The sequence below is a fragment of the Camelus dromedarius genome, chromosome 18 (genome assembly GCF_036321535.1).
Source record: "Camelus dromedarius isolate mCamDro1 chromosome 18, mCamDro1.pat, whole genome shotgun sequence".
NCBI classification, from domain to species: Eukaryota; Metazoa; Chordata; class Mammalia; order Artiodactyla; family Camelidae; genus Camelus; species Camelus dromedarius.
In genome coordinates, this window is record NC_087453.1 from 14614380 (window position 1) to 14640740 (window position 26361).

Sequence of the window (26361 nt, forward strand, 5' to 3'; positions counted from 1 at the left end):
GTCATCCTAATTTTGCCCTTTGAATCACCAAAATAATTCTACCTTCTCTTTCCTATCACAGTCCTTTTGACACTTGATGACACGTATCATTTTCCCAAACTTACACACCCCTGGTTTTTTGTCAACGCCCCAGACTGAAGAGTTTCTTCCAGGTAGTATTTAACCACATGACATTAGATTTAAGGTTCACAGATTAAGGATACAGGATGCAGTGTCGTGTAGTAACTTTGGTGTCCTTCAGATTTAACCCTACCTTCAAATTTTAACACGACTAGCTGTGTGATTTGGGGTAAGTAACTTGTCTTCCCTAAACCACACTCTCCATCTGTAGAATGAAAGTCCTAATGCTTATCTCACCGGAAGCTACAGCAGTCATTTGATGAAGTTCATTCTCTTCCTTTGAACTTACTGAACTTTTCTCAACCATGTTGCTGCTAAGCCACATCACTCTGTTCCCCACCTGTGCCCGGACATGTGAAATTTCTATCTAGAACAAGAATGAGGCAAAAAAAAAAAAACCATGTCCCCCAGGCCACTGCACAGAGAATGTAGTCCAAAGGAGGCCACTCTGGGCCCCTCTACCTCCCCTTTCAGCAGCTCAGTTAAACAGCCATCCTTGCTCCTACATAAGCAGGAATAAGACTGCTCACTTGTTCACCTGCTGAGCAAAGGGACTGATTACCCAAGAAAGAGAAGTGTCGCCCACGGAAATCCATACAGATGAAGCTTTGAAAAAGGCTGGCCGGCTGCACCGGATTAGATATTGATCCCTCTTGTTTTCCCAGTTACTGCTCTGCTCGCCACCTGCGGAGGACACTTCTAATCTCCTCCTAACATCAAATGAGACAAGAAAGCTCAACCCCGAGCAGACCCAGTGCATGACGACGGCAGGACATGAAGGCATTCCCAGCACCTGTGTCCAGAAAACCATGAACACAGGGAACAGAGATACTCAGCCCACTTCCAACACTGCGTGACAACTCAGGACTGAGTGGAGGATTAACACAGGACTGACCGAACCTGGTGAGAAGCCCAGGGTTGATACCTGGCCCGTGACACCCTGAGATGTTCAGAGAAAATTAGAGGGACAAGGCATTCAAGTGAATGTCTATCAAACCCCTATGAAAGAAATTTAGCACCTATTAAAAAATAGCCTGGATTAAAACCTATATAGATACAGTAAGGAAAAAATTAGAGAACACCGTTTTGCTTATTACTAAATTGGAAAAGGTTTTTTAAAAAATAGTAATGTTGAATGATAGCACATGTTCAAAGAAAGGGAAGGAGTGAATAACTTTTCTGGAGGACAATTTGATAATACATTTCAAAAGCTGTAAAATTAATCACATACTTTGAACCAGAAATTCCACTTCTAGGGACTGACCTGGAAAATGTAATTAAGAGTATGTGCATGGCTTTTGCTACAAGTTAAAAGGCACATGCCCTTTCCTTTCCTTTTTTTTTAGATTTTTTGGCGGGTGTGGGTGCCACATGCATATACAGAGTCAGGGCAGAGAGAAGGCTGGTTGTGAAGACCAGCAAGGTGTGGGGCACTACCACAGAAAGCCCCAGGATGCTGTGTAATGGAGGGTCCAGGCCTGCCACAGAGGAAAACCATTCTAAGGCCTAATCCAATTTTTGTACAGCAAAGGAAACCATCAACAAAACAAAAAGGTAACCTACTGAATGGGAAATGATATTTGCAAGTGATATGTCTGATAAGGGGAACTCATAAAACTCAGTATCAAAAAGAAACCCGATTTAAAAATAGGCAGGGGAACTGAATAAGCATTTTTCCAAAAAACACATACTAATGGCCTACAGGCACATGAAATATGTTCAACATCGCTAATCATCAGGGAAATGCAAATGAGAGCCACAATGAGATAACAGCTCACACCTTTCTGAATGGCTGTTATCAAAAAGACTACAAATAACAAGTGTTGGTGAGGATGTGGAAGAAAAGGAACCCTCATGCACTGTTGGTAGGGATGTAAACTGGTACAGCCATTATGAAAAACAGTATGGAAGTTCCTCAAAAAATTAAAATATAACTACCCTACAGTCCAGTAATTCCCCTCCTGAATATTTATCCAAAGAAAATGAAAACACTAATCGAAAAGATACATGCACCCCAATGTTCGTAGCAGCATTATTTACAATAGCCAAGGTATGGAAGCAATCTAAGCGTTCACCAAAAGATCAATGGATTAAGAATTTGTGGTATGTATACACAATGGAATACTACTCAGCCATAAAAAATGAAATTTTGCCACTTGCAACAATGTGCATGAACCTAGAGGGTATTATGCTGAATGAAATAAGTCAGACAGAGAGAGACAAGTACTGTATGATATCATTTTTATGTGGAATCTAAAAAATAAAACAAATGAACAAACTTAACAAAACAAAAACAGAATCTCAGATACAGAGAACAAACTAGCAGTTACCAGAGGAGAGCCAGATGAGAAGAGGGGCAAAACAGGTCAAGGGGATTAAGAGGTACAACTTCCTTAGTATAAAATAAATAAATTACAAGGATGAAATGTATAGCACAGAGAACACAGTCAATATTTTATAACAACGTTTCATGGAGTATAATCTATAAAAATACGGAATTGCTATTTGCACACTTGATATTAACAATACTGTAAGTCGATATTTCAATTTAAAAAATTTTAAGAGAATAGTGCTGAGCACAGAGCAGATTCACAACAAGTGCCATGCGTTGATGATAACAACTACAACAACTGACACTTTTTATTTGCCAGAAATAGTTTTGTGAGGTTATCTGCCCTGCATACAACTAATATGTGGGTATTTATGCCATCAGATTCAAAATTATTTTTCTGGTCATAAAGGGTGAAACTGAGTTGTTCTCTTTCAAATGTAAATAAAACGGTTTTGGAAAAAAAAAGAGAAAGAAAGAAAGAAAAAACACATGCATCTAGGGAAAAGATGACAGCTACGTTTGGAGAGCAAAGAAAAAGCAGAACATGGGATCCTCATTAGGCACAGTAACGAGCCTGTCTCATCACGACCCAGGATGGGTTTTCAATACAAGAAGGCACGGAAGCCAAAACAGCCGCCGATTCTCTCGTTTAAAAACAAAGTCAAGTGCCTTGAACTTTTGACCCAGCTGTTCTGTCTGCCTGTCTCCTTATCACACTCTGTCACAAAATAAAATTCACTGAAAACCTCAAACCCTGAAAAATACTTCTGAAATATCTTGCTTCCAGGACCGCTTGGGACTGCTCTGATTAGAAAATTCACTCTCATCAATCTGCTTTACTTTTATTAGCCTTGCAAGGACAGGCCCCTCTCATCTTTGCAGGCCAGTATCCTTAGGAGACATAATCACTGAGCCCATTCACGCCACATTGACTACACTCTTTAACACCTCATGCAGACATCGGGGAAGACCACGTCATAGAGAAATCTGGTACTGCAACATATGACTGTTTGCAGTTTTGTTGCCCTTTCCTTTGTGTATAGAAATGGGTCATGGACTACGTAAGATTCGTATTTATCTCTCATTAGTTATGCTCATGTACAATCAGTCCCTAATACTACCAGTGCGAGGGTTGGGTCAACAGAGTCTAAATGGGTAAGATAATCATTTTAATTGGGAAACAAAACAGGGGGTGTTCTAGCCATCTTTCTTTTTGGACTTTATTTTCAGTAACTTAACTCTGCCTTTGGGTGAGATAGACATATACCCACCAGCCACAGAATGTAAAAAAAGATAAACATTTTCTTATAAACTGATATTGTGGTTTTGTGGTCACATACAAAAGAGTCCTTATTGTATACTGTCCCTGCTGTGAAATCACAGGCAGAAGAAATAAACATCAGCTGTTCCAAATCAAAGCCATTCTTTGGGTAGCTCCTTCCCAACCTCATCTACTGATAACCATCATCATTAAAGCAAGTGATTACAATTGTTTCCTCCCTGTATCCGCGTCATTTTTCAATTTTTTTGGCTGCATCATCAAGAGATAGAACCCATTCTTTCACTCTTTGAATCTAGGTTGGCCTGGTACCCTGCATTTATCAAAGGAATGTAGGAAGGGGGCTTGGATGTCAATAGACTCTACATGGGAACCCTACATTCCTTTGGCAGTTTCTTTGAAAAGAAACAAACTGCACATGTATCTGCCATACAACCCATCAATTAATACTTCTGGGAATTTTTCCAAGAGAAGTAAAAACTTACACTCACACAGAAATCCATATGCAAATGTTCATGGAGGTTTTATTTATAATGGACAAAAATTGGAAACAACTCAGATGTCCTTCAGCGGGTCAACAGTTACCCAAACTGTGATACATCCAGACCACGGAATACTACTCAACAATAACAAAGAATAAACTATTAATTCATGCGACAACCTGGATGAATCTCTAGAGAATTATACTGAGTGCAAAAAGCCAATCTCTAAGTGTCACATAATTTATGATTCCATTTATATAACCTCCTTAAAAATGACAAAATTATAGAAATGGAGAACAGATTAGTGGTTGCCAGGGATTAAGAAAGGGATGAGGAAAGGAGCAAGTGGATGTGGGTATAAAATGGATGGATCTTTGAAAGAAACAAAAACACTAACTTGAAAAGATACAGGTATCTTGATTTTCATAGAAGCATTAATTGCCAAGATATGAAGCAACCTAACTGTTCATCAACAGATGACTGGATAAAGAAGATGTGATGTGTGTGTGTGTGTACACACATACATACACAATGGAATACTATTCAGCCATTAAAAAGAATGAAATTTTGCCATTTGCAGCAACATGGATGGACTTGGAGGGCATTATGCTAAGTAAAATAAGTCAGACAGAGACAGACAAATACTGTATGATATCACTTATCTGTGGAATCTGAAAAATACAACAAACTAGTGAATATAGCAAAAAAGAAGCAGGCACAGATCTAGAGAACAAACTAGTGGTTACTGGGGAGGTGGCAGTATTGGGGTGGGGGATTAAGAGGTACAAACTACTAGATATAAAATTAGCTAAAGGCACAGGGAACTATATTCAATATCTTGTAATCTACAATAAAAAATATGAAAAGGTATATATGTATGTATACGTATGACTGAAACATGCTGTACAGAAATTGACACAACATTGTAAACTGACTATGCTTCAATAAAAAATGGAAAAAATAAACTAAGGAATATATTGTACAACACAGGCAAATATAATCAATATTTTATAATAACTATAAATGGAGTATAACCTTGAAAAATTGTGAATCACTGTATCGTACACCTGTAACATATAATATTGTACATCAACTATACTTCAATTAAAAAAAAAGAAAAAAAGGATGGATCTTTGCAGTGGTGGACATGTATCAAGGTCGGTATCCTGGCTGAGGCATTATACTATAGTTTCATAAGCCACTACCATGGGAGGAAACTGAATAAAGGGCTCACAAAATCTCTCTGTGTGACTTCTTGCAACTGCATATAAATCTACAATTATCTCAAAATTAACATTTTAATTTAAAAATATAAAATAAAAGAAAATGGCAGAAGTGATGCTGTGCCAAGGTCTCAAGATTTTATAGTTTCTTATTAGAACCCTATCCAGACACCACGTGGGCAGCCCTCAGGTAGCCTGCTGGCAGGTGACAGACCATGTGAGACAAGACAAACCATCCCAACAGAAGCCATCCTAGATCAGCCAGTTCCCAGCCAGGCTGGCAGGTGACTGCAGACACATGACTGAGCCCAGCAGAGACCAAAAGATATGCCCACTGGGCCCTGCATGTCTGTAAATTGTGAGTTAATTAAGTGGTTGTTGATTTTAGACACTAAAGTGTGGGGTGGTTTGTCACATAATAAAAGCTAACTCATATGAGTCAACACAGTTACATATTTGAAAACCAATTTATCTTGGAAGAGTCCTTAGAAAGTTATTTTGTTTAAAGTTAGATGTTTTGAAATCTTTTACATCTGAATTGGACATTGAATAAGCCCCATTTTCAAAATCATCTAGGCTACAATTGCAAGGGTGGTATAAGACCCTTGACCTTGCCCATAGGAATGTCCTAGGCTCACCTCACCAGGGAGCAAGGGTGGCCTTGTATTTCAGCATGGATCCTTGAAAAGATTCTCCATCTTCATTAGAGTTCATCAGTGCTGCCCCAGCCCAGTGGACAAAAACACACAGCTCTGCCCTTACAAGCTTCGAAAATCATTGCTTCCCAAATAATTGACGTCCAACTCACTGCCACTCAATTCCTTTCAAGAGCTCCGTATTTGTGGAAAAGCATCGGAAGGCTACAGCACCCATCCTGTCCTCTATGCATTCTAAGTGCTATCCTTGAGTCAGGCCACACCATCAAAGAATGAAAGGACCACCGTGGTTGTGGCCCTCAAAGAACTGCTTTTATTGAACTTCGCTTTGGCATCCAGCCTGGATCTGAGTCGCGCGCTCTGGATCCCTATTCTACGAGACTTAAGTAAAAGCCCCATGAAATCCAGTATTGTCTTTGATCTGATGATAGGGCTAGAAGCCTTATTCACAACGCTTTGATTATCAGGACGAACAGTCTGACTCTCCTAAGTGGCTGGTTAGTGTTTCCTCCAAGGCCCCCATGAATCATGTCACTGACAAACCTTCCCACCTGTCTGGGCAGCTCAGAGCCAAACTGAGCAGCTGGGATGCTTGTAAAACAGTGCGTGGCTCAGGTCCAGGCATCATCTTCGTGGCCCTGGAACTCGGCAGAGTTATGAGGAATCACACGAATCTATGCTTATAAATTCAGCCTTGTTCACCTGAATTTATAACCAATTTAAAATCATCCATGGGCTTCCAGGCACGAAGGAAGTGGAGGAAGAAACAGGGAAATCTGCCATGGTTAAGCCCCTCAATACATCAGGAATTGTGTATATGCAATTAATCCTCAGAACAAGTCTGAAAGATGAGTATTATCATCTGCATTATCCAGACAAGGGTTAGAGACACCGTGACACACCTAAAAGTTGCACAGCTGATTTGCAGCAAAGCCAGGAGAGGAGGCAAACTTGAATCTAAATCTGAAGCCCAACTTCTTTCCTCTAGACAAGGGTTGGCAAACCATGACCCATAGACCCAATCCAGCCTGCCGCCTGCTTTTGTGAATAAAGTCTTATTAGAGCAAGCCATGCCCTTTTGTTCACATACTGTCTCAAATCCTCCCAGGGTCTGCTCTTGGGAGGCACCCTCAAAACAGACAAAAGCCAGAGACACTGAGATCATTCTAAACCTTGGTTAGACTTTAAAATGCTATATATGTGCAAGTAATAATTACTGCATTCCTAGCAGGGAACAAGTTCTGTGTTGGCCCCAGAAAGGGCACAGACAGGAAAGGGTCAGAGGGTGGGGGCAGGGGGAGGAACCAAACCGCAGAAATGAATGAGATATGGTCCCCATCTGGGGCAGAGCTGACAATTTAGCTGGGGACAAGGGAGCTGACCTATGGTAAGACAGGAATAAAAGAAATAGAGTAAAGAAAATGCATCAAGCCAGCCTTAGGTCTCCAGAGTTGCTTGCCTTTACGGTAAGGTCAGGGCCAGCACCAACCTCTGTTCCCTGAAGTGGAGACCCATCAAGCCTCCTGAGTCTGAAGGCAGCAAAATTTATAGTGTTTTCTCTTTCAAAAGGGACTTATGTGCAAATGGGAAGAGTATTATCATCATTCATGTCATTTTTCATGTAAAGGAAACATGAGAGGTCCCAATGCGTACAAGTCAGAGCAGAACCAGCTCTGAGTGCACGAGTCCTGCTGCTGCCCTGTGTTGCCAGGGACTTATCTGAGGGCTGAAATCAGCCAGGACCCCATTCTGCTAGGAGTTTTCTTGGCTAAGCTGAACTGTTGATTTCTGCTAAGGGAATACCAAGACACCATCCTGCCCCCAGCCAGCCAGAAGCCCAGGGAGGGGAACGTCTCCAGAAGAAAGGGTTCCCGGGGGCTCAATTCTGAACCCAGCTGAGGATGGAGGCTCAGTCCCCACCTGAGGAAGTAGGATTTTCCCAGCTCACCTCCTGACCCCACCTACCAAATCTTGAATTATACACCTCCCTACCTGCACCTACCCCACCCCACCCTCGTCTGGCCTGGCCCCTCTATTCCCAGGGGACACCTCCTAACCCCACAGAACCAGAGGGACAGAAAAATTTTGGTTTCCATAGCAACACCACCAGGTTCACAAGGCAACAAGGGCCTGCCTTTGCACTCAGCTCAGTGTAACTCTCAGTGGCCAAGGTAATTTCAAGTTAGCCGATGAGGTTAATTCGTCTGCAGCCTTCTCTGCACAGAAGCCCCCAGCATGGAAGAAAGGTGAGTCACCAGCCCAAACCACACCATCAAGCCAGGACCAAATCTAGTGGGCCTGAGTTTTTCCACTCGCACCTCAGGCAGCCTATTAAACAGTACATCATCTAATAACGAGTCCATGATCTCTGAACATCTCACAGGTGTCATCCAAGGGTGCGCGGAACTTCCAGCCTCAGCCACCATGTGCTGATACACACCACAATAAGGGCTGGGGCCCCCCAAGTCTTCTCTCTTGGGTCCTTTTAACCTGCCCCCAGGTTAGAGGGGGTGAACAGGAAGGGAAGACACAGGCACCAGCTCCAAGGAGGGAGCCAGGGAGGTAGACCTGCCTGGGCCTGGGCTGGCTGTCGGGAAACCCAGGTTCTTGTGTCCAACTCCCAGTTCAGAGGGAGTTTTGACAATCTCCTTGGTACCTGTCAGAGCCCAATCATGACAAGGCAACAGTGGTCTTCCCAAGAGGAGGACCCTGCCCTCCCCAAGCCCTCTCACACTTGCTCAATGGTCTGTCTTATAATGAGCCAGTGCTGTGGATGAACCACAGAGGCCTGTTCCCTGCTAGAGGCTTGATTGAAAGACCCATCATCTCTGGTGCTGGCCACGCACAGGGCCTCCGGAGATGCTGGCTGCTCAACTGCTCCGCAGCTAAAGTCTGTGATGCCCGCAGCAGGATGCTCAGAAAGGAAGGTGGCCTGATGCGGATTCCCGCCCACGTTCAGGCCAGCCCATGCTCACAGGTGATCAGGTCAGTTAGTGCCGGCCAGGATGAGGGGAGGGCCTTCAGCATAATTTTTAATTCACTGCACTTGGGCCACATATTAAACTGTTCACTGCGGGGCACATTCCAACATCCTCAACAGAACAAGTGGACCGACAAAGGAGCCAGGAGAGCAACTGTTCGCACTCAATTGAATGCTCAGCTCGTACCAAGCACTACCTTGAGCACTTTCTGCACCTTACATTATCTACTCCTCGCCATAACCCTGAGAAGTATTTTCCATGGGTAAGGAAACACGGTTCAGAAGAGTGAAGTGACTCACCCAGGGTCACACAGCCAGAGAGCAGTGCTGCTGGAATTGGAACGCAGAACTCTGCGACTCCAAATTCAATCTTGCTCGTTCCATCCCAAGGCTCTTAAACCTGGAAGAAAGAGTAAAAAAGCGATTTTGAAGGCAGCAGTCCATGCGTAACCACCCAACACAGCAGATCCATCCGATTAAAGAGTCCCTATCGTTAAAGGAGACAGTGATCGGGAAAGGTGGCAGGCTTGCAGGGGCCACCCTAAACCTCAGCATCACTGAGGAAGGGTTTCTCTAATCAGAATAAGGCTGTGGACTGGAAGGTTCCGGATGGGGAGTGAGAGCAGCAGACGGTCATTTTACCTGCCGGATTTTAGCTATATACGTAGTTTCTGTTGGTTCACAACCTCGGGAGCTCTGCAGGTGAAGTCTGAAACCAGCCCGCACACACGGAGGGCAAGGAGAAACCGAAGAAAGAGGCAGCCACTGCAGACTGGCGGGTGGCAGGTCTGCTAAGCAAGGGAACTTACGAGGCTTGTCTTGGGCGCCGCAAGAGGACTAGATCTCCCCGCCCGCCTGCCAGCCCGCCACAGTCCTAAACGTTAGAACAGAGGCCTTAGCGGGTCCAGCCACGCACACCGCCCAGACGCTCTCAACACTTTCCTCTCCCAAGGCTGCGACCTTGGAAAATGGCTCCCACCGTCGGCACGGTGGGCGGGACGTACGGCCCGTGGACGTGGGCGGAGAGGGGAGGGGCAAGGAGCCTCGGATGGTCCAGCTTGCCGGCCAACCGGCGGTCACGTCCTCTCCCCGACCTCCTCCAACAGCGTAGAACTCTCCGTCTGCCCACGCCTACTATGTGCGCGAAGAACAAACACCCAGTAGTGCCGGCGAGGGGGCTGGAGTCAGGGTTGGAGCTCACTTAGTCTGCAGGACCGCAGAGAAATTGGGGTCTGGACCCACCATGCCTGTTGGAAGTGAGGGGAGGAGGTGGGGGCAGGGCTAGGGGGAGGGGTGGGGAGGGGTGGGGAGAGGTGGGGGAGTGTGGGGGAGGGGTGGGGAGGCTTGTCCAGCAAAGCCACAGTGAAATGCAGGAGGGCATGGCCCATCAGGGTGACATGTGTAGAGATGGAGGCAAAAGAGCCGGTCTGCATAATCAGGAGATTGTGCCTTACAGGAGAGTTGGGAAAAGATGTGACCAGACTAGGCATAAGGGAAGTGAGGTTTCTGCTGTCAGAGGAGGGACATATAAATATGGAAAGGAGGGAGGCGAGGTGTTAGATCGGAATTGGAGTTAGCAACGTGAACTCATAATGTCTAATATCTGCAAATGAATGTATAACCAGGGTTTAATCATGAAGAAACACCAGACACAGGAGAAAATCTGAAGAACATTCTAGAAAGTATCTGACCTGTACTTCTCAGAAATGTCAAAGATATGAAAGACATGAAAAAACCGACGGGCTATTTCAGACTGAAGTCGCTTAAAGAGATGTGACAACTAAATGCAGTGCCTGATGCTGGACCAGAAACACAAGGGTGCCTATAAAGGACATTTATTGGGGTCATTGGCAAGATTTGAATGGATCTGCTGATTGGATAGTATTACTTTATCACTGTTCATGTCATTTTTTCTATATTTCTGTTGGGGCGTTGTAAAAGTCTTTGTCTTGGGGAAATACATACTGAAGTTTTTAGAAGTAATTAACCATGCTGTTTGCAGCGCTTACTTTCAAATGGTTCAGAAAAAGTATACAGAGAGAGAAACAGAAAGAATAAGGTATATACGATAAAATGGTAACAGTTAGAGAATTGGAGTTAAAGAATGTACAGAAATCCTTTGTTCTGTCCTTGCAACTTTTCTATGAATTTTAAGTTATATATAAAAATATTTTAAAAACATTCTGTTGCATTCCATTACTGCAACCTAGCCTACACTAATAAAGTATGTAACTGTTTCCTTCCTAGTAGAAACTGGACTGTATCATCAGCATAATTCATATTTATTATGCAAGGGATATAGAACTAAAGAAGGCAGGCATGGTCCCTGCCTTCAGGGGGTTCCCAGTGAGATACGGTAAATAGTAAAAAAAAGTGTATAATTTTTATGACAATTACGGTAAGTGTTGGAGGAGGGCTTTACTACAGGGTGAGCTAATGTCATCTGGGGGTGTCAAGGAAATCTTCTCTGGAGAAAGAGGGTTTACCAGTTATAGGAAGTTATCCCAGCTAAGACAGCAAGCGCAGCTGAAATGGGAGTGTTTAAGTGTTCAATATCCTAGCATATTTGCAAGGTCCTGGACCTTCCCTAATGAAACTACTATTCTCTTGTGAAAATGTTGAGAAAACATCATGGTGCCCTCTGAGTCCATCCAAAGATTGCCACTGATGTTTGAATAATTTTGAATTCCCTGATTCTATCCTCACCGCATTATAAGGTATTATTTCTACTGCAACCAGAGGATTCTTTTGAAAACATTGACAACTCTCTGTCTCTCTCAGCTTCAAACCTTCCAGTGATTTTCCGTGTCTTTCTGTTCTCTATTGCCTCATGAATACTGGATAACAAACAACCGCAAAACCCCAGTGGAATAAAACCATGAGTATGTGGGGTTCTGCTGATTGGACTGGGCTCAGCTGTCTTGGTTGGGTTCTAGAAATACACCAAGGGGTCAGCTGCACATTGTTTGATCCCTCAACTGAGATAATTGGATTGCCTCAGGCCCTGCTCCACAGTTCCATCCGCCAGCAGGCTGGCCAAGGCAGGGGAGCCAGAGTGAATGAGCCCAATCATACAAGTGTTTCTCAAGCCTTCACTTGAATCCTGTTTGCTAACAAACCATTGGTAAAGACAAGTGACACAGCCAAGCACAGAATCATATGGGAAGGCGGTGCTAAGTTACATGACAACAGTCATGCATGTAAGAAGGAGTGAGGAATTGGGGTTTTATCATCCCACATAGAGTAAAATCCAAGGGCCTCACCACAGCCTACATAATCTGGGCGTCTTGACCTCAAATGTCATCTTACTTTACTGATTGCTGATTTTCAGGGCTTAGCATCGATGCTGGCACATAAGTGTGCAATAAATATTTCTTCATCGAATGAATGAATGAACATTGTCTTCTTCCCTTGGTATGTGCTAATTAATTGGGCATTAATTTGTCTCTAAAAAATTCAACATGGTTATTTTCTTTACTTCTTTTTAGTTTCAGTGTATATCAAAGATATAATTATGAATTAGGCTTTATTTTAAGGTACTAATTTGATATCTTCTCCATAATGTTCCTGGAAGGGTAATAGCAGGGTGGTGCCTCCTTGCAGTAAATACTTTAGGGTTAGAGAAGGAAGACTACTAAGGGTACAGACAAATCAAAAAAAGGAGAAAGCAGATTTCCCCAAACCATGGTTACTGCAATAGTTCTGATGGAATGGCTGACTTAAGGGCTAGTGATCTCCTGGGATGTTCTGGGCCTGTCGTATGAATTTGGGGAGCCTCGCACAATTGGGTGGCATGGGTAAATTCTATACTATAACTTGTTTATTCTGGGAGCATGTAAAAGAGTTCCTGTGGATTCTAAAGGCCAGATTGTCACGTCCACATCAGTGTTTGTTCACTCTGTATCCCCAGTGCATAGCTCAGGGGGGAAATATATCTTTGTCAAGTGAATGAACGATCCAGGTAAAATGAATAAGACAATGAGAATGGAGAGAGTACTTTTTTATTTTTTATTTTTTTAACATTTTTTATTGAGTTATAGTGATTTTACAATGTTGTGTCAATTTCCAGTGTAGAGCACAATTTTTCAGTTATATGTGAACGTACATATATTCATTGTCACATTTTATTTTCCCTGTGAGCTACCACAAGATCTTGTATATATTTCCCTGTGCTATACAGTATAATCTTGTTTATCTATTCTACATATGCCTGTCAGTATCTACAAATTTCTAACTCCCAGTCTGTTCCTTCCCACCCCCCTCCCCTTTGGCAACCACAAGTTTGTATTCTATGTCTATGAATCTGTTTCTGTTTTGTATTTATGTTCTTTATTTTTTTTTTTTCAGATTCCACATATGAACGATCTCATATGGTATTTTTCTTTCTCCTTCTGGCTTACTTCACTTAGAATGACATTCTCCAGAGACATCCATGTTGCTGAAAATGGCATTATTTTGTTTTTATGGCTGAATAGTATTCCATTGTATCATTATACCACATCTTCTTTATCCAGTCATCTGTTGATGGCCATTTAGGCTGTTTCCATGTCTTGGCTATTGTAAATAGTGCTGCTATGAACATTGGGGTGCAGGTGTCTTTTTGAAGTAGGGTTCCTTCTGGATATATGCCCAGGAGTGGGATTCCTGGGTCATATGTAAGTCTATTCCTAGTCTTTTGAGGAATCTCCATAGTGTTTTCCACAGTGGCTGCACCAAACTGCATTTCCACCAGCAGTGTAGGAGGGTTCCCTTTTCTCCACAGCCTCTCCAGCATTTGTCATTTATGGACTTTTGAATGATGGCCACTCTGACTGGTGTGAGGTGATACCTCATTGTAGTTTTGATTTGCATTTCTCTGATAATTAGTGATATTGAGCATTTTTTCATGTGCCTATTGATCATTTGTATGTCTTTCTTGGAGAATTGCTTGTTTAGGTCTTCTGCCCATTCTTGGATTGGATTGTTCGTTTTTTTCTTATTAAGTCACGTGAGCTGCTAATATGTTCTGGAGATCAAGCCTTTGTCGGTTTCATCTTTTGCAAAAATTTTCTCCCATTCCGTAGGTTGTCATTTTGTTTTGCTTATGGTTTCTTTTGCTGTGCAGAAGCTTGTGAGTTTAATTAGGTCCCATTTGTTTATTCTTGCTTTTATTTCTATTGCTTGGTAGGCTGCCCTAGGAGAACATTTTTGAGATGTATGCCAGGTAATGCTTTGCCTGTATTTTCTTCTAGGAGGTTTATTGTATCTTGTCTTATGTTTAAGTGTTTTATCCATTTTGAGTTGATTTTTGTGTATGGTGTAAGGGAGTGTTCTAGCTTCATTGCTTTACATACTGCTGTCCAGTTTTCCCAACACCATTTGCTGAAGAGATGGTCTTTATTCCATTGTATATTCTTGCCTCCTTTGTCAAAGATTAGTTGACCAAAAGTTTGTGGGTTCATATCTAGGCTCTCTATTCTGTTCCATTGGTCTATATGTCTGTTTTTGTACCAATACCATGCTGTCTTGATAACTGTAGCTCTATATTATTGTCTGAAGTCTGGGAGAGTTGTTCCTCCAGCCGCTTTCTTTTTCTTCAGTAATGCTTTGGTAATTCTAGGTCTTTTGTGGTTCCATATAAATTTTATTATGGTCTGTTCTACTTCTGGGTAATTTGATAGGGATTGCATTAAATCTGTAGAGAATATTTTTTTTAATGGCAGAAGGGAAATGGCAAAACTTGGGAGCTGATTTGATGGGATATAGAGGTGGCTAATGAAGAAGTTGGTGAGGACTTCTGGGTCGTTGGAATCTGGGTGCCTAGGAGCCAAATTTGGAGAGTTCTTCAGGAGTCAGAAATGGTTTAGCTAATTCTTCTCAATGCTCTAGCCATAATCCCCAAGTCTCCCTACCTTTTCTGGGCACACCAGCCTCACTCCAGCAGCAACACCCACATCTTTGCCAGAGGTCTTCAGGCTTTTTGCCACACCAAGTGTCTACCTAGTGCCTGAAAGTTGACATCCCTCTTATGGGTATGGAGGTATAACTGTCCCAGCTCCCTCAACTTCTGAGATAAATCTGTATGTGTGTGTGTGTGTTTTGGGGTCTCTCAAAGTGTAGCCCCATGGAGTTAATCTCCAGTTGCCCAGTGTGGTTGCTGGATTAATAACTCATTCTTAATCTACTGCCTTTCCTTCCTTAGATTAACTTTCCAGCAACTTGTATTCCTTACAAGTCTCAATAAAATGCTTGCATTTGAGTCCTTGTTTCAGAATCTACTCCAGGGGAAACTCACGCTAAGACAGATGGGTTATGAGCAAAGCAAGCCTAGCACCAGAACGGAGCTCCAGCAAGACACATCTTGCAACTCGCACAGGAGAACTGGAGGGACCGGCTTCTGCCCTCCTGCCTACATCATCCAGTGTTTCCCTTTCCCACTAATCATGAGCTCATCACTGAGGATCCCAAAGTGCCCTGAATGTGCAGTGTTGCTATTTATTTCACAAGATGCAGAATCCATTTTTGTTTTATCTCTTTCCAGACAGTTGGTTTGTTTTAATGGACTGCTCTTCTGCCTGTGCATAATTCTTCTCTAAGTTAAATTCTCTTCTCAGCCCCACATAATACACCCTGGGCTGTCAGCTCATTACTTTTACATCCTCCCTTGTTCTGTTTATGCAAAGGTTTAATTAACTATGAATTGCTGTGTAGGCAACAGGAAAAAGTCTACCCCCCAGGTGGCTGTATGACTCAAGCCTGTGAGGAAAGAGAAGCAATAGCATACTGTGGGAAAGGGCCAGAAGTGAGGTGAGAGCAGGAAGATGTTAATCCCCTCACTAACTACCGCATTCAGTGAGTCATTATAACTAACGATATATTAAGTCACTGCTGTGTGCTTGGCATTGTACTAGGTGTGAGAGTGGTGAATCAGAGAGATGTGAGGCTTGCCCTCACAGAGTTTACAATCTGCCAGGGAAAAGAGACAAAGAGTGTTGTAGGCATTTATTGCTGCATAACAAATTTCTCCATATGTGCTTCAAACAACAAATAAACGTTTATTATATATTATTTTCTTTTGATTGAAGTATAGTCAATTTACAATGTTGTGTTAATTTCCAGTGTACAGCATAGTGCTTTTGTTACACATGTATATATTCCTTCTCATATTCTTTTTCATTATAGGATATTACAAAGTATTGACTATAGCTCCCTGTGCTATACAGTAGGACCTTGTTATCTATTTTGTATATAGTAGTCAGTATCTGCAAATCCCAAACTCCCAATTTATCCTTCCCAACCCCTATATATCACCTTTTGAATTCTAATATTGCAAATGGGATCACATGTGGGTCAGGCACTCAGAAACAGCGTGGCTGGGCACTTCTGGCTGAAGGGCTCTTGGGAGATTGCAGTTCAAGTCATCTGGACTGCAGTCATCTGAAGTCTTCGCTGGCTTGATGGATCCACGTCCAAGGGGTCACTCACATGACTGTCAAGTTCGTGCTGGTTGTTCAGAGGAGACTCCAGTTACTCTTCATGTGGGCTTCTCCAGGATGCTTGAGTGTCCCCATGGCAAGGCTGCTGGCTTCCCTAAGCAGGGCAGAGTTATGCCCTTTATGATGTAACCTTGAAAGTCATGCATCATCATGTGGCCTACCTCCTATCAGTCACACAGACCCGCATGATTCAAAGTGGGAGGAGACTGCACAGTGGCACCAACTCTGGGAGTGAGCGTCACTGGGTGCCACATTGGAGGCTATCTATTACAATAAGTAAACAAAGGCGGCAATAGTTACACATTGTGATCAGTGATGTTAAGAAAATAGAGTAGTGTTGATGGCGACTGGCAGGGGACAGCAATTTACACAATGATGGTAGCCAGGGAAGGCCTCTTTCTAGTTGTGTAAACCAACGAAGTTTCCCTAGATTTTGTAACCCTCGGTGTACTCACTTATAAAAGGGGAACAATAATTATTAGCTTACAGGGTGGTGTGAGGCTCAAATGGGACCAGAAGAATAAACATTCAATTGTTATTTTAGTTTCTGGACTTCAGTGGTTACATTTCTGCTTCCAAAGGACCAATAACCTTAACTGGGGTAGGTGGGTGGTCCCCGTGCTGCCAGCTTCCGAAGGGAAGTCCTGAAAACATTTGGGCAGAGACAGAGCTACCGGGACCCAGCTGAGCTGCACAACCAGCAAAAGAGAAACTGGATTGTTCTCCAGCTTCCAGCTGAGAAAACACATTTAGCTAAAAAATATTTGTCAAGCTCTTGTGTCCTGGATGAGGCATAGATATTGGCAGGTTCGATTCATCCCTCAGGAGAAAGATATCTCTTTCATAAAATTTCAGCCCAGTTGGTGCTGGACAGAATAAACGAATTTGAGAATTCATAATTTTGGATGTGAAGGAGAGGCACGGTTGGATGTTGTCATTTTTCCACCCCCTGTCCTGGGCAGGAAATGAGAGTCAGGATCCACTCATGGAGATCCCTCTGCTTTATTTTGCCATCTGCTGTACATCTTCAAGCTTCTCTGTCCTCATTAGCAAAAGGAGGTATTTTGACCATCAGCAAAGATTAAAATTATGATGATACATGATGCTCCAGATGGTGTAAGAAATGGACAGTGTTCTACAGGACTGAAGGGAGTAAAAAATGGTTTGACCCCTGGCGGGGGAGGGGGGCAAACTGATAATCGTGTCATTAATTTAGAAGAGGTCTTTTTAAAGAGCATATCCTTTGAAGGAGCAATCCCACATGTGAAATTTAACCTGATGAAATAATTAAGGATGTGTACCAAGTCATAGGTATTTGCATGGAAATATTTCCATAATATATTCTTACATTTTAAAAGAATTTTGCAAGATAGCATACACAATATGATCCTAATTTTCTGGAAAAAACATTCCAGACACTCACAGGGTGGTGTGAGGCTCAAACAGAACCAGAAGTATGATATAGATATCTATGTGGGGAAAAAGATACTAGATTTTGATCAACACAGTGGTGAGTGTTCATATTTTAATCTTGTATCAGACAATAGAGATTGTTTTTTAAGCTCCCATCAAAAATTTATAAAAACTGATCAGGTAGTAAGTCTCAATTTAACAGTCGATAAATTTCAAAGAATTGATATTATAAGTTCATAGTCTATGATAGCAAAAGAATTTTAAATCAACAAGATGACTACTGAAAAGGAAAATACCACATTGTGAATTACAAAACAATCCCATGACCCACAGGATATACAGGAAATCACATCACAAAATATTTAGAATGGAGAAGCAATGAAAATACTGCGTACCAGTCTTGTAGTATTCTACAAGCTAAAAAAGGACACCAAAAGAGAATGTGTAGGCTTAATAAATGATCAAAGAAAGAAATGAGGCTTAGACAGGTGACTGTATCTCAATATCTATTCACCCTTGTTCCTATCATAATAAAATCTCTGGTTTCTAGCTAGGCACATGGCTGCTCAGAATGAAGACCACATTTCCTAGCCTCTCTTACACTTAGAATGGCTAGTGTTGAAGTCAATGGACTGTAAACAGAAGTAACAAATGCAGTTTTCTGATCATGTCCTTAAAGTGGCTTCTCAACACTGCTCACCTTCCTGCTGATGGAAATATAGACATGATGGCAGTACGTTGGCTGCGGTACAGTAAATAATTTGTCTGGCCTTTGTCCTGAAAGGAGCTTCAAAAGCCTGGGGATTATTTCCTGAATGCTAGGAGCATCTCTATTATGCTGATGCTCACGACGGGACCCTAGGTAAATTCAGGATGGGGGCTGGTCACCAGAAAGACCAAGCACATGATTACAGGGTGGGACTTTAACTGCCCAACCTCTGGGGAGGGGGCAGTGGGCTGGATGTTGAGTTTAATCATGTGGCCAATGATGTCACCAACCATGTCCATGGGATGAAACCCCAGTAAAAAATCTGGCCACTGAAGCTCAGAGGAACTTCCTGTTTGGTGCCCAAACTGACATGCTGGGAAGGTGATTCTCTCTGACTCCACAGGCCTTGGGCATAGAAGCTCTGCCACAGGATGCTCCTAGACTCTCCCTGTGCGTATCCTTTTGAAACTGTAATAATAAATATTGCACTCTTGGTGAGTTGTATGGATCATCCTAGCAAATTATCATCCCTGTGTGGGGTTGTGGGAACCTCCCAGATTGCTAGCCTATTGGTCAGAAGTTCAGGTGGCCTGGGGCCCCCCTTGCAGCTGGTGTCTAAAGTAGGGGTAGTCATGGGAGAGAATGAACCCATATCCTGTGGGATCTGATGCTAACTCTGAATGGTTAGCATCAGAATTGTATTGCAGTACATGCAGTTGGGGTGGATACAGAGTAGTGAACAACTACCAGTTTTCCCAGCACTGAGGGGTTTCCCAGGACATGGGACTTTCAGTGCTAAGTCCAAGAAAGTCCCAGGCAACCCAGGGCAAATCACTCTATGTTGTGGTGCTTCTAAAGACATAAGGACAAGGACAACACCTTAAAGACTGGTGGAGCCAAAAGACAGAACGATTCTGAGTCCCTAAGGGCTTCATGGAGCAGAACCTCCACCTTGTAGACCTGAGCAGGCTACCTCTAGCATTTTGTATGACAAATAAGTACGTGTTTTGTTAAAGCCACTATTTCTGTTAAACACAGACCTATCTAATTTTGGTACCTTAAAGTGGAGTGCTGAACATAACAGAGATAAACATCCATGTGGCTTCAGAGGACTGTCTGGGTGATAGGCAGTGTTGACTTAGATATTGCAGATGTGAAAGTTAGTATTTCTTGTTATGCGGGGACTAAATATTTGGTAAAATAGTATTGCACTGCTTCAGAATATAGAACACAGGCTCAATGAGGCTATAGTGCTAGAGGAACACATATATAATACATATAGTATTTTGGCCTTAGTTACCACTTCTTGTGGCTTTCAGCAAAATCCTAAAGAAGAGATATAAATCCAAAATAAAGCTAGCCAGTGTGTTCATAGAAATGAAAGAAAATATAGTATTGACACACTCTGCCTGTGGTTTACAATCTTAAGTTGACCAGGAGCATATTTGTTTGAGGTTTTCCAGGATTGAAAATTGCTTCTTCACCCACCAAATACAGCTATTAAGAGCAATAGCTCTGTAGTGCCAGATTTAGCAGGAGATAAAACCATGGCCCCAAAATGTATTCAACAGCTTCTTTTAAAAAAATGTTTTTGCCAGAAAATTGGAGCCAGCCTCAAGACAATGATTAGATGAATGATTAGATGAATGAAGTCTTTGTTTTAGGTGCAACTCATTCACTGCTACTAAGCTGAAAGACAGAGTAACGAGCAAAGCACAGAAGCAGATTCAAAACAGAACTTTCAGGTTTAAAATTGTATTTCCAAAAGAAGAGAGCTGGCCGTGGGTGTCTGACAAAGAACTGACTTGATATGTATCAGCAAGAAGTGGGTTCCAAAAGCTTTCTAGTCCACAAGGAGAACCTGTTCTGAATGACCCACCTCAGATGTGTCCAGGGAGGGTAATGAATAAGAAAGAACATCCAAAATGGTAACACTGGAGGACATCAAGGATGATGAACTAAAGAGTTCCTCCAAGAGAGGGACTCATATCGGATGGGCAACAGGGTTCGATTGATTGCTAGAGAGGATTTGCTGTTCCGTGCTTCACCTTCCCCTCTGTCCAAATGGGATTTTTATTATCATTTTCCTGATTCTACTTCATCATTGTATACTGGCTAGAAGGCAGGCAGATCATTTATCTTATACTTCTTATGTCACTGCACCATGAGCCACATTTAGACCTGATGGAGAGGTCCATGCATTACCCACAAAGCCTAGACTTTGAGTTGGATTCAATAACCATGAGGAATCTTGGAATTGTCTCCTTTGGTGTAGGGATGGTTGGAAAATGGGTACACACGGATGGTTGAGTAACAAAGGGATGGACTGTGGCTGAGACTGCTAGTTGTTCCCAGTATCCATTATCCTTTTCTCCCACAGTAACAGATCCCTTAATTTTCAGCTGGACATAAGGCTTCTCAGAATAAAAGCCAAATTTGCCAGCCTCCCTTGTGTGTCCATAAGAAGAGTTCTTGTCAATGGGATATGAGCAGAAGTGATGCGTGTTAACTTCAAGGGAAGAAATCCTTTCTTATCCATGTTCTCCTCCATGCTGGCCAGAACAGAGTCATAGAGAGAAAGTATCTTGCATCAGGTAGACAAGAGGAATACCTACACACAACAAACAGAAGGACCCTGAGTCCTTAAAGCTTTTGTGAGCACAGGTACCATGTCAGCTCTGGATCTCTTACCTCCTAAATTTCCATGTGTGAGAGAAGTAAACTTTTGTCTTGTTTAAGCTGTAGTTATTCTGAGTCTCTGCTATATGCAGCCAACTCTATAATACTAATGTAAGAAATATTGAGAATACATGAATTATGCATTCATTTTTAAACATAGAAAGAAAACTCAAAAATGTAGAAATAAGCAAGTAAAAATTAGTGCAGAAATTAATGAAATGGGAAAACGGAGTTTTGACAAGAAGTTTTTGACAAAACTTGACACGGAGTTTTGACAAAAAACAAGCAAATTCTCTGAAAATAATCATTACATAGACAAACGTTTTACAAAACTGATCAAGAAAAAAGAGATAAAGCACAAATAAAATTCTCACTAGATCATAATTAATATACAGCAAAAATTTGGTTTTTAATTGCAAGAGATTCTTACAAATAACTTTAAGTTGGCATAAAACATAGATGCAAGGAGAAATTTTCTATAAAAGTGTAAAATACCAAAACTGACTCAGAGAAAAAAACAGAAAATCTGAATATGCCAATAACTATTTATTAATTGAATCATTTGTCCAAATTCTTCTGCACCACCCAAAAATACTAGGCCTGGTTCTATAATCAAATTTCACCAGACATTCAAGGAACAGACCATTTTTGTATTACATAAATTCTTTCAGAGAAGAGGAAAGAAAGTTATAGGACCATTTCAAGGGACCAGATTAACCTTGATTCTAAAACAAGATATGGATAATTAATTAGCCTTACTGCACAACAACCCCAAAATCTCCATGGCTTACATAAACAAAGATGATTCTTCATTCATATTACATGTGGATCACAGGCCAGCTCAGGCCATGCTCCAGGTGGCATCTCTGGCCCATGTGTTTCTGCAATCAGGCTAAAGGAGTGTGTCCGTTGTGGAACATGCTCATGTGAGAGGCAGAGGAAAAGAGCCAGAGAGCTAGTAAATAATGGTTGTACCTCTTCAAATCTCTTGGTTTAAGCTTGGGACTGACACAGACAGGTACAAGATCAAACTTGACAAATCCAGATGGCCAACAAGCTCATGAAAAGATGCTCAACATCACTAATTGTTAGAGAAATGCAAATCAAAACAATGAGAATCACCACACACCAGTCAGAATGGCCATCATTCAAAAGTCCACAAATGATAAACACTGGAGAGGATATGGAGAAAAAAGAACCCTCCTACAGTGTTGGTGGGAATGTAAATTGGCGCAGCCACTATGGAGGACAGTATGAAAATTCCTCAAAAGACTAAAACCAGACTTTCACCATATGATTCAGCAATCCCACTCCTGGCCATATGTCCCAAGGAAAATATAATTTGAAAAGACACAGATATCCCAATGTTCACAGCAGCATTATTTACAATAGCCAAGACATGGAAACAACCCAAATGTCCATCAACAGATGACTGGATAAAGAACACGTGTTATGTATATACATATGTGTACACACACACACAAACGCACACACTCTCTAGAATACTACTCAGCCATTAAAAGAATAAAATAATGCCTTTTGCAGCAACATGAATGGACCTTCTAAATGAATTAAGTCAGAAAGAAAAATTTTAAAATACCATATAATATCGCTTATATGTGGAATCTAAAAAAAGGACACAAATGAACTTATCTACAAAACACACAAACAGGGCTTTTCATGGAACTTGTGTTAATTCCAAATTCCCATGTAAAAGCAAAAATCTAAGAATAGCCAAGGCAATTATGAAAAAAAAAGTGAGGAGAGTGGTTTACCTTCAAAGTTAGGAAAGATATGATTAAGCTATAGTAACTGGAGCCACGCAGTATTGATGCAGGAATGAAACCGTGGTTCCCTAAAATGGAATAGAGAACATCAAAGCAGGACTCCTTAAGTAGATGAATGAAGTATATGAGAGCATTACGTATCTATACAGCCATTCAACAGTTTGGGAATGATCTTTTATATGAAAAAATATATATATACCTTTGTTTGATGCCACACATATTTTTTTAAATTGCAGATGGATTAGAGACCTAAATGTGAAAAATAATTTTTAGAAGAAAATGTACACTTTCTTTGTGAAAGATCTCATGGTTGGATCTTAGGAGTTTAAGAGGTAAAAAGCACAAACCCTAAAGGAAAGATTGACAAATTAAAATTAAAACCTTCTCTATGAAAATAAGACACTATCAACAAAGCGAGAAGACTAGAGAAACTGAGTACAGCTGTTTATGGTACATAGAGCCCACCACAGATTAATTCCCAGAGTATGTAAAGAACATCTACAAATCAATGAGAAAATACAGAATTTTCAAATATAATGATCCCTAGGTCAAAAGTTATAATAGCAGGTGCCCAAAATTGCAGGTGCTAATTTTTGACCGAGCTATTTCTTACTCCAGCACCTTTATATGCCAGCACAATGAAGCTCAATTTGCTAGCAGCAATAAATGCCCACATCAATCAGAAGCAGACAGAAGTTTGCGATAAGATTTGAGATGGAGTAATTTGGTGTTGCTGGAGGACAGGGTGAGACAGAAAAACCAGATACAAGAAATGGGAAAGCAACGAGAAAGGCATGGCTGAAATAAACAAACAAGTAAACTCAGACTCCAGGGAAGGATGAGAGAGAGGGCTTATTGACAGAGACACATGAGGATCAGTAAGTTCATCAGAGACAAATCCAAACCCAGGATGGGGAAACTGGCTGAGCAGCAGTGCCATAAAGGGAAATTCCAGAGTTTGAGTCAACAGTGAGGTCAACATGAACCAACAGTGGGAAGTTACCATCAAACAAGCTAAGGCCACCTTGAGCTACATATCAGGAATACGTGCTCATAGGAAAGGAGGGTAGAGCTACTGTCTTCTCCTCACTAATCAGACCACACTAGGAAATGGTGCTCCATGGCCCAGACTCCCACTATGGGGAGGACACCTTGGAAAATTGACTTTCCCATCAACAAATGGTTAAAAGCCATTCCAATTGAGCAAATATGTGTTGTAAATCTACTGTTTGTTCATCAAAGTACTAGGTGCCGGGTTTACAGTGATCATCAAGGCATGTGTAGTCTCCACCTTTAGAGACTGGGGTGTGGTAGGAAGAGACAAGTGGAGAGGGTTCCACAATGCTTCACTGGAATGCGTGCCGTTTTATGACAGAGGAATGTATAAGGTGCGAAGGGAGCAGAAGGAGAGGCACGGCATGAGTCAACTTGGACTAAGTGTTGCTGTAGTAACAAGCAGTCCCTAGAATCCAATTGCTTATAACCATAAATGTTTGGTTCTCAGTCTTACTGATGTCCATTATGAGCCAACTGTGGCTTGGCTCTACCTGCTCTTCATTCAGAACGGAGAACCAGTCTCTATGCTAATCTCATACCAGAGGGAAAAGCACAATGGCAGAACCATGCAATGGTTCTTAAAGCTTCGAATCAGAAGCAACAACCTGTTTTCTATCACATTTCCTCGGACAAAGCAGGTTACAAGGCCAGTCCTTGTGGCAGTTGGATGGAAATAAAATCCTCTTGCAAGAATAAGTCCAATGGGGAAAAGCTCAGAAGGAAGGGTCAGCAAATATTTTGAAAAATAAAATAAATTCTATCAGTATGATAAATAAATAAATTATATACATATATTCTTACATATTAATATATATTCTTATATATAATATAAGAAAAAAATGAATGCATATGTTCAGAAAAAGATACTAACATCCATGGCAGCAATATTTACAGTAGACAAAAAATGGAAAAAATTGAAATGCCCATCAAGAGAAGAATGGATCCAAAAATTATGGCATATTCCAGGAAGAGAAAGAAAAATACCATATGATATCATTCATATGTGGAATAAAAAAAAAAAAGACACAAATGACCTTATTTACAGAATAGAAACAGACTCACAGACATAGAAAACAAACTTATGGTTACTGGGGGAGAAGGGGTGGGAAGGGATAAATTGGGAGTTTGAGATGTGCACATACTAACTACTATATATAAAATAGATAAAACAACAAGTTTCTACTGTATAGCACAGGCAACTATATTCAATATCTTGTAGTAACCTATAATGAAAAAGAATATGAAAATGAATCTATGTATGTATATGTATGACACATATGCTGTACACCAGAAATTGACACAACATTGTAAACTGACTATAGTTCAATTTTAAAAAGGGAGGAAACAAAACTTGATAGGGCCTCTGGTGTTTGTTCATCTTCTGTTAGGCATATGGCATATCTGATGACAAATATTAAAGATGAATGAATTAAAACTAAAAAAAATTATGGCATACTCATATAATAGATCGTACAATGGAATGATACACAGCAAAGAAAAAAGAGTGAGGTATGCAACATAGATGAGTATAAGGAACCCAGGACAAAAGGTGAGGACAGCATGATTCCAACTATATGAAGTCTAAAAGAAGGCAACACTGACGTATGGTGATAAAGGTCAGACTAGCAGTTACTTTTGAGAAGTATCTGCTAAAAGAAATGTGACGGAGCCTTGGGAATGCTGGAGGTGTTTTATGTAGTGGCTGTACACCTAAAATGGGTTCACTGAAGTGTATGTAAGTTACCCTAACTTTTAAAGAATTAAAAAAGAAAAATCTGTACCATAGACCCCCAACATGGAGAAGAGGGTCCTCTCAGTGAAGGCTTGAGGAAGTTACTTATAAACTCAGACCTTAAAAATGAGCAGAAGTCATCCAGGTGGCTCAGGGGAACACAGTGCAGGTGGAAGGACACATCTACGTGAATACGGAGGAACCAGAGAAGTCGTGGCAAAATCAAGATGCTAAAACACTTTCTAAAAGGCTAGCATGTCAGCTGCCCCAGGAAGGGCTGAGAGCCTTGATTGGAAAAGGCCAGTCACTGCACAGCTTGAGGGGAATGCTAAGGATTTTGGTCTTTTGTATGCAGGTGCATTGAGACATCCCCTGAATGGTTTTAAACAGGGGAATGGCATAGTAGTGTTTTATTTTTGAAAGAATCAGTCTGCATAC

General features: G+C 41.5%; 1 long non-coding RNA gene across 1 annotated transcript in view; it reads right to left on the bottom strand.

Annotated features, from left to right (window-relative positions):
- Positions 1-26361, bottom strand: part of LOC116147377 (uncharacterized) — a 307447-nt gene that overhangs the window by 179446 nt on the left and 101640 nt on the right. Inside the window, exon 4 of the long non-coding RNA XR_004130907.2 lies at positions 9373-9472. This is a non-coding gene — a long non-coding RNA (uncharacterized LOC116147377). The remainder of the gene's footprint in view (positions 1-9372; positions 9473-26361) is intronic.